At 41.2% G+C, this 9,607-nt stretch overlaps 1 pseudogene; it reads left to right on the top strand.

The window, feature by feature from the left end:
- The first annotated feature begins 3,607 nt into the window (after nucleotides 1-3,607).
- LOC128579650 (programmed cell death protein 7-like) lies at nucleotides 3,608-9,120 on the top strand (annotated as a pseudogene).
- Nucleotides 9,121-9,607: the final 487 nt, after the last annotated feature.

Here is a 9,607-nt window from a genome sequence, read left to right as displayed (position 1 = left end):
GGAAAGTTGGCAGAAGACTAGGAAATGGGAAAACAGCCTCAACTCTAGCATTTTTCTCTTAAGATCATCTCATCTAGGGCAGCACCTGTGACTTAGTGAGTAGGGCACCGGCCCCATAGACCGAGGGTGGTGGGTTTAAACCCGGCCCCAGACAAACGGCAACAAAAAAGAGCCAGGCGTTGTGGTGGGTGCCTGTAGTCTCTGCTACTCAGGAGGCTGAGGCAAAAGAATAGCCTAAGCCCAAAAGCTTTAGGTTGCTGTGAGCTCTGACACCATGGCACTCTACTAAGGGTGACAGAGTAAGACACTATCTCTGAAAAAAAAAGTAAATAAAAAAGATCCTCTCATCTTCACGTGCTAACAGCAATGAGTCACATACCTCCACCCTTATGATTTGTATGTTAAGAGAGTTGATTTTTATTATTTCTACTGGTGAAGAAAGCCACAGAATTAATGGGTATATGTTAACAGAGAATTTTTTTTTAAGTGACTTCATTTCTATGATATAGAAAAATTCTTACTCCCTACTTTTATGTTGCTAGGACTGACCATAATGAACACTGAAATGACTTGCATTTCATTTTATACCTATGATAGATCACATTCTGTCCACACTACAAATATTTCTATTCTTAACCATAACTCAACAAATTTTAAGCCCCTAGAGAACAAGTCCCTATTCCATTAATCTTTATATTCTCCAAGGCATTTCAGTACCTGATAATTCATATTAGAACTACACAATAAAGACCTGTTGATTACAACTTAAACCACAGTAACATTTTCAGAGTGAAATGTTGTATTTATTTTTTAAAAAAAAGTCAAAAAATGTGGCCTGTTTTCTAATATGTGAAAGTTTCTTGCAGAACGTTTACAAAGTATTTTATAAATCTACAGTTTTCTTTTTTGTTGCAGGTTTTGGCCGGGGCTGGGCTTGAACAGACCACTTCCAGCATATGGGACCGGCACAAACTCCTTTGAGCCACATGTATCGCCCTATAAATCTACAATTTTCAATGACAGAACAAATTATAACTGTGTAGCTAGGCTTTTAAAAACTTTTGTAAAAACCCATTCTCTTTTCACACAGATAGAAACATTCCCAAAGTATAATATGGTCTTGAATTACTAATGTAATTTAAGTCATCTTTTAGCTAAGCCAAAGGAGTCATCTTGTGTGCACAAAGTAACATCTGTGTATTACTAGGTTTCTTCAGTGTTTTTTTTTTTATTTTTATTTTTTTGAGACAGAGTCTCACTCTGTTGCCCTAGCTAGAGTGCCATGGCTTTATCACAGCACACTGCAACCTCCAACTCCTGGGCTAAGTGAAAATGCTGCCTCAGTCTTCTAAGTACATGGACCTACAGTGTGAGCCATGAGGTATGGATAGTTTTTCTGTTTCTAGTAGAGACAGTGTCTTGCTCTTGCTCAGGATGGTTTGGAATGCCTCAGCTCAAACAGTCCTCCCAGCTTGGCCTCCCAGTGTGCTGGGATTACAGTGTGAGCCGCCACACCCAGCCCCACCTCCACATTTCTGTTGCTCTTTTCCTGCATACATCACCACCTACAATTTTAATTCAAATCTCAATACCTTCTCCTTTCTTTTTTATTTACAAATCTCAATGCTTTGTTATCTCCCTGGCTTTTTACCACAATACTAAAAACCATTAAAAGGCAGAAGAAATAGAAATGCCAAACATGTATGTGTATATGCTTGTTTCCAGTGTGTATAGGTTAAAGGAAGAGGAGGTGTCCTAGGGAAAAGTGCATTCATGCAATAAATGAAGCATTTGAACATGAGCATAGGGCCTCATATTACAGTCACCCAACCAATGACAGGAGATGTCAGGGGGTGCAGGTTGGCTTGATCAGAGCTAGGTTATCCAAAAAGAAAACTGGATAATCCCCAAAACTGTGCTCAAATGTCTACCAAGTGTTACAAGAGACCCTATTTAAATCTACCATGACCAGTCTCCCTCCAGGAAGCACAACAACATACATATGTGCTTTGTAGAAATTTACCACCAAGTCGTCCATCTCCTCGGTGTCAATGGTCCCAAAATAATAATCAGTATGTGACTTTATTTTGTTGACATCCTCATCATTCACATAGTTTCCACGTTCCGCCTGGATTGTGTAGGATTCCAGGAGGGCACGAGTCACAGGGGGACAGGGCAGGCACCCAGAAACAATGTGTACCCGGATCTGGAGGCATAGGAGGTATCTGTGAGGAACAAAGGGAGAAAAATTAGTTAAGACTGCAGCACTTCTAATCCTTCAATGCTGATGTCCCTTTGGAAAGAAATATACAATATAGACCCGCATCATATCCATAGAAAAAAGGGTATTCTCTATGAAGAAGCCTTCTCTCACTCCTTGGCCTCCTAACCTTTGGTTTATTTACAGAAACTGAGTTTCAAAGGCTAATGAATAGAATGGTAATGTTATTTATTTGTGTTTTTTTTTTCTTTTGATATAGAGTCATATTGTTTTGCCCTTGGTAGAGTACCGTGCCATCACAGCAACCTCCAACTCATGGGCTTAAATGATTCTCTTGCCGTAGCCTCCCAAATAGCTGGGATTACAGGCACCCACCACAATTCCTGGCCTTTTGTTGTTGTTGTTGCAGTTGTTGTTGTTTACGTTTCCTGGGGTGGGTTCAAACCTGGCACACTCGGTGTATGTGGGTGGCACTGTAACTAACCACTGTACTACCGGCACCAACCCTAGAACGGAAATTCTTAACTGCTGTTCTGGTCATAGTCGATGATTACTGTTAGAATAAAGTAAAAATGCCAATCACATCAACTGTCTTCTTAGATTTAAAATGTTAACAAACATTTGCTTACCATTCTAAAGTTCTGAAGATTAATGAAATTTTAAAAATAATGAGAGTCTTAATCATTGGCTAGAAGAAGCTAAGGTTACCCTTCTTTATCATCTCTACCCACTTCACGTTACTTTCTTTTTTTCCTAAAAGAACTTTAACAATTATAAGAAATCCCTACTTTGAAGCCCTTACTTGTCTACTCAGTCCAGCTAAAGAGGTGCCTCACTCAGTTTAGTAGAAAAGGCATGGGCTTCGGAGCCAGGAAGAGCTGGCTCTCTATGACTTAGTGCCATGTTAACTCACTTGCCTAAGGTGAATCTCCTACCTATAAGAGGAGAAGAACTTGACATTCTTTTGAAAGGAAGGGTAAAAATTATATAACATTAATTACATACCTGCCTGGGAATCAATAACTTAGGAAGTTATAAGAATTATTGGCCATAATAGTTATTCTTATTTAATGTTCCAAGTGATGGACTACATGGACAGAAAGAATCTGAAAAGAAAAAAAATGAATTTTTGTTTTCCACCAAGTAACATGCAGAAACAAGAGATTTTAAGTGTATTAATTTTTTTTTTTTTCTTTCAGGCAAATTACTGATCCTGCTGACTTCACCACCCATCCTCTGAAATCAATGGCCATACCCTCATTCCCAAAGATCTTTTGGAGACTACCATTCCTATTAGCAGCTAGCCAGCTTCACCTTATGGACATTTTTGCCTGGCCTAGGTTTGGGAGCCCAGTCTTCTTCCTGCTCTCTACACAAGATGGTCAAATGGGAAGTGCTGGTGCAACTGATCTAGATTGTGTGCACAACCCAGCACACAATCTAGATCAGTTGCACCTGAATTACAACCCAAATCTTTCATCAGGCAGGGCAGGGACTCTGCTCACCATCATCATCCCTGTCCACGGGTAACAAAGTACTTGCTACATGACAATGCTTGATGATTTTCTGAAAGAATAGATGTTGTCTCTCTATCACTAACATTGAGAATTTCTGTGGCTTGCAGGAACACTATTTAGAATGAGGAGTAGATGCTTCCTCAACCCATACAACAGTATGAGCATCAGAGGACTTACTTTAGGAAATTAAATTTTAAACTATGGTTCCTGGTTAGCCTCAGATTCTTAGCAATGGTGCTAGTTCGCCACACTTTCTCATACTTTTATAACCCAACCACAAAGATTCCATCTCGTTGCTTCTCACATGGCTCCCATCCCATTTTCAAAGCATACCTCTAAGTCCTAAAAACTTCAGATAGAAATGTCAAGACATTTCTGAATTTTTAACTCCGTCTATTTCACACAGTGCTATGACACATTACTCTAAATAGTCTTCTTGGCTGCCTCAAAATGTTCACTCAAGTCATGAGAATGATTTCCATGGTGACATTTAAGTTGCCATGCCACAAGGACAAGCAGGTGGTTGGTCTCAGGCTATACCACTAAAGTCTTTAGTGAACTCAGTAGACAGTATCTTTCCTCCCACTAGACAGGCAGACAGTTAAAGCCCCATTGATACAGAAAACCAAGGTCCTTACCAGTTCAATAAACTTGTAATCATGATCATCCCCCAAAATTACTGCAACAAGGAGAATACACATAGAGAGTGTTGGGTCACAATGCCCCAACTGCAAGCATTCTTTACAGGTACTCCAGGGGCTTCTATGGGGAAGCTTCATTTTCTACACAAATAAAGGGGTCAGGTTTTGTGCTCTAAGCAGCTCATTGTGCATAACAAAAGCTCCTTTTCATTATTGACTCACTCAAGAAAATCCAATCAGAGCTTAATTAGTACATTCCTATTCAACAAGAAGTGGTAAAGAAAGAAAGAAAAAGAAAGACCCACCAGTTATCCAATTTTAGGAAGAAATCTCTTATCATTCCTTTTTTTTTTTTTTTTTTTTTGAATTGAGACAGAGTCTCACTTTGTCACCCTTGGTAGAGTGCCATGGTGTCATAGCTTACAACAACTCTCTTGCCTCAGCCTCTCAAATAGCGGGAGTTACAGGCGCCCACCTCAAAGCCTGGCAACTTTTTTTTTCTTTCTTTTTTTAGCACGCCTGGGACGGGTTGGAACCCACCAGCCCCGGAGCCTGTGGCCGGCACCCTATCCACTGAGCTATGGACCACCCAGCCTGTCATTCCTTTCTGAAGGCATTATTGTGCACTCTTTAAAGTACCTCTCTAACCTGTTACTTGGCAACAAAATTGGCCTAGCAAAGCATCAAAGACACAGGAACCAGAGATGAGCATTTTTTCCCATAAGACCATCTAGTTTCTCAGAAGTGCATACACTGCACACAGTGACCTTGGCCACGAGATAAGCCATTTTAAAAGGCTGTACATAAAAATGACTGTCACAAAAAGGAAAACACTCTGTAGTTACCATTCAAATTCTCTCAGAAACAGTAAATATTCTCTTCTTACTAAACTGAGTCCTTTATTTGCAATTGAAGTGCAGTATGTCTTAATAGCCCACACACTCTCAGAGATGGAATTGGAATAGCTATTGACTCTACAAGGGAAAGCCTACTTCGTTTGGTGGTTTGGGTGGGGTCAGGGGACAAAAAATTACCAGTTCAATTGCCTCTTAAAAATAGTTTCATTTTTCCATCTCTATATCACCTTTGTTATGAGACTAGTGTACAGATACGTGAGTTCTAAAGTAAAAATCACCAGTATTAAAGTTTTGGAGATTAAACATCAGTGACTTTTTAAAAGAGCACATAGAAAACAAAGTTTCCCATTATAACATTTTTTTATGTTTCCATTTCTCAAATGGAAAAACCAAGAGCTAAAGGGAGTAAAATTTTTTTGAAATTGACAACATTTCAAACTAATTGGGATTACTCAATTCTAAAGAAACTTTTAAAGCTTACCTTAATTAAAAACTGTTAGTTTTCAACCCTGAAATTACTACTATGCTCCCAGAAATAAATAAATGGTATACGGAAAGCTTAATTTAAAAATGCAAATATAAAGTACCTGGTAATACTCTCAGTCATCTGAGAAGCACATGATGGTTTTGACATTGAAGGTAAAAAGCCAGTTGCGATCTGTAAGAATTAAATATCATGATCATTTAAACAATCAATAGAATAACTTTTTGATAAAACTTAATCAAACGGTACAGACCAATCTCACTGCAGATCCATGTGCAGAATTTTATTTTGGTAAATGAATACAATTTACCAAACAAAAAGAAAATAAAAAATTAGAAATCAACTGCACAAATAACCCATAATTAATATTAATACATTCACTTCCTGAAAAATATTCATTTCTACTTTAATAAATGTTTATATGGTGATCCATTATGCAAACATTTTAATATGACCTCCAAGTAATAGTTTAGAAATAAGATTTCTTTTAATCACAGGATTTTCAGTTGCCAAATATTCTCTGCCATTTTCTTAAAAAAATGAAAATTAAAAAACAAAAAGCATTGCAAGATTTCTACTTTGTTGGGGGAAGGGAATACTACTACTCAGTGTATTACTAATAGGATGTAGTATTTGAATAAAGTGTGAAAGGGATACCAGAAAGGGGAAGGTTTGGTAAAACTTCAAAATACTTAAAGACAACAAAATTGTTCCCCAGGCTTTATACAAGAAGCATAAGTACCCTCAAATAAAATCAAGTTTTCTGTGTTGTGATCTAAAGGATAATCATTCATATCATAAATGACTTCTTAAAAATAAATCTTACCATTTATGCATTAAAACTTAATGCTGTGATGTGTCTCATTTTGAATGCTCAAAATAATAAAACTATAGGGAAAGGGGCAGGTATTACTTTCCTAAGAGGATTCAAATCACTCCATTAGACTGAATTTAGAGTTCTGCTCCAAGTTCACAGGATTTTTAAATAAAAACAAGGCTGTGCATATACACCTTAAAAGATCTCGCCAGATCTCTAATTTCTTGACTTGAAGTTTGTTAAGTACCATCTTCTTCTTCAATGTGTCATTTTATCTTTTTCTCCCTGCCAGCACACTCCCTTTCCTCTAACTCAATAGTCCACAAATAGTTTCTGAATGGCTACTGTGGACATATATGCACTTTTGCTGTATTTGAGGCACTACATCACTGTTGTACTAATAATGCCAATCCTACCAAAGTCAGATTTCAGGTTTACTTTACACATATAAAAATAGGATACTGGGATACAGGAGTTTTCTGAGTACTGTTAAATGTTATGTCTCTTGCCTTGCAGCACTTTGGTGACAGCATCAAGCATCCATGCACTGTGTATCAAAACATACTTTTTGGAGGTGACTGCCAATCCAGAATAAAGCAATGTCATCACAGGATTATGGTTTCATAATGTTTCCTTGTTGACTTTTTTCTAGGTATTAACACAGCACTTGAGTGCCTGGATATGACTACAGGAACAAATTTCTAATAGAATGCCTATGTTTTCTAAAAGGTAATGAAATGTATCCATAACACTAGTCTTTTTCTAAAGTGACAAATACAAATTGTATATATTTCTGGTTCATGATAATATGTTGTAAAGTATGAATACATTCTGGGATGGCTAAATCAAGCAAATTAACATAGTTGTTAAACCTCAGATATGTTTTTGTGTTGAGGACACTCAAAATCTACTCCTAGTCATTTTCAAGTTAAATTTTCATTTCATTTTATATTGCCACATCATCATTTTTACCCAGCTACATAGCAACAGACCTTCTAGCTATAAACAGTTTATATATTAATCATATGCAAGCATTCAACAGATGGAGTCTTTTCAGGTAACTTTGAGAAAATAAAGGTTTTAAAGGCAAATTTTCAACAAGAACAATGAGGTTGATATTTGTCAGAACTCAAAAATTAACGTTTATCTTCGCTAATTATCTTTTGACTGAAAGCTACAATGAAATCTTGGCAGAGATGAGGCTTAGGAACTGAGCTGGTTAGAGTGGTCATTTGAAGGCACTTGGAGAATCTATGGGTACATGGGAAGAAAGGAGCAAGCAGGCCTAACTATAAACCCAGATTCAAAGAGTAAAAACAGTGGCCCTTGTGGAACCAATGAGAAGTAAAGACAGTGAAGGTATCAGAGCCCTGGAAAAATGCTGGAGTCTTCCAGAACATCTGCAAACAGTGTACCTATTTTACTCTGGATCCACAGATATGCTGACTAAACTAATTACACACTTCGAGATCAAAGCCACGCCAATAGCATATGTCTACTAAGAACCAAATTTACAAAAATCATCACATGATTGCATGTCTTCTTGCATAAGAAGACCATCTTCTCATTCTTTCCCAGAAAAACAAAGTCAGACACTGGGAGGGAACATTTAGGAATGTGAGTTTAGAACTTTCTCATTGTATACAGTTATGATTTAATAAAAAAATAAATAAATATAAAAAAAAAAAAAGAAAGAAGCCCCGTCTCAAGAGCACCTCCCCGGAGAACAAGGCTCTGCCTCCCTTCTTCGCCCAGGGACGCCCGGGCCCACCGCCCACTCGGCTGCCGCCTCCCGCTCTCTTTAGCTGTCTGCCGCCACCGCCGCCACCGCCGCCACCGCCGCCTCTTCCCCAGCGGCTCGCCCCTTTTCCGGGGGCCTCTGCCCCCTTCCTCCAGCCTCCGCTGTCTCTGCAGCCCCGCGCCCCCACGGAAGCCTCCAGTGGAGGCGGCGGCGACGCCTTTTACCCGGTGCCGTCTCCGCCGCAACTGCCTCGCCGCAGCCCCAGTGCCAGCCCCCCCCGGGGACGAGGCCGGCGAGCGCCGCCTCCTGGCCCAGGGCCTCCGTGGAGCACGCGCTGGCCTGAGGCGCCGCGGCGGTCCGACGTGCTCGGGGACGCGGTCCTCCAGCGCCTGCGCGACCGGTAGTGCCTGGAAGCGGCGTTCGGGACCCCGAGACGGGCCTGCCGGGTGCCGCAGCGCACTCACGTTGGGCCCAGCTTAGGCGAAGTGCGCGCGTGGGTGCGCGAGGTACTGTGGGAGGCCGAGGCCGATGGCGCCGCCTGGGCCCTGCTGCACGCCGAAGCCGCGCTGCTGCGTGCCCAACTGGCCGAGCGGCTGCAACCACTCACCCAGGCCGCCTACCTGGGCGAGGTGCGGCGGAGGCTGGAGAGGGTCCGGCGCCGCTGGCTGAGGCTTCGCGAGATGGCTCGGGAATGGCAGGCCGAGCGGGAGGAGGTGGCCAAACTATCCGCCCCCGCAGCGCACAGCACGGCGGATGGATGCTGTGCCAGGAACGGTCGTCGCGTGAGGTCAGGATGGCCAGACCGGTCCGGGACTCACCGCTCGCCTCGCCGGGTCACGTGACGCGGTCACGTGGCGCGCAGTCGGAAACGGGTCTCCTGGAGGCTGAGGCGGCGAGGCGCGGGGGAGCCGCAGCGGTTGTCACCACCACAGCCTGGGAGGTGAGACTGACGTGGGGACTGTTGTCACCCGCCGCAGCGCTGGCGCCGTCCCACACCTGTATTCTATTTCCTAGGATTTTGAGTATTGTTGGATTGTATTCATTAGTGAAATTGGTGTGTGTGTGTGTGTCTTTTTCTTAATGGGTCCTTTTTATGGTTTTGGTATCAGAAAGATATTTGCTCCAGAGGATGAATTGGGAGTGTTCTTTCCTTCTCAATGTCTTTGAATGGATTCTACGGCATAGGTATGAGCTCTTCTTTGAATGGTTGTTTAAATTCTGGTGTAAAATCATCTGGTCCAGGACTTTTTGTTGTCCTTATTAGAAGCTGTTTTATTTTTGCAATTACTGTGCTTGATATGGGTCTGTTGAAGAGTTCTAATTCTTCCT

Source organism: Nycticebus coucang, unplaced genomic scaffold, assembly GCF_027406575.1.
Source record: "Nycticebus coucang isolate mNycCou1 unplaced genomic scaffold, mNycCou1.pri scaffold_113, whole genome shotgun sequence".
NCBI lineage: Eukaryota > Metazoa > Chordata > Mammalia > Primates > Lorisidae > Nycticebus > Nycticebus coucang.
Note: the sequence above shows the minus strand (reverse complement) of the source record. Positions and strands in the feature narration are given on the sequence as shown.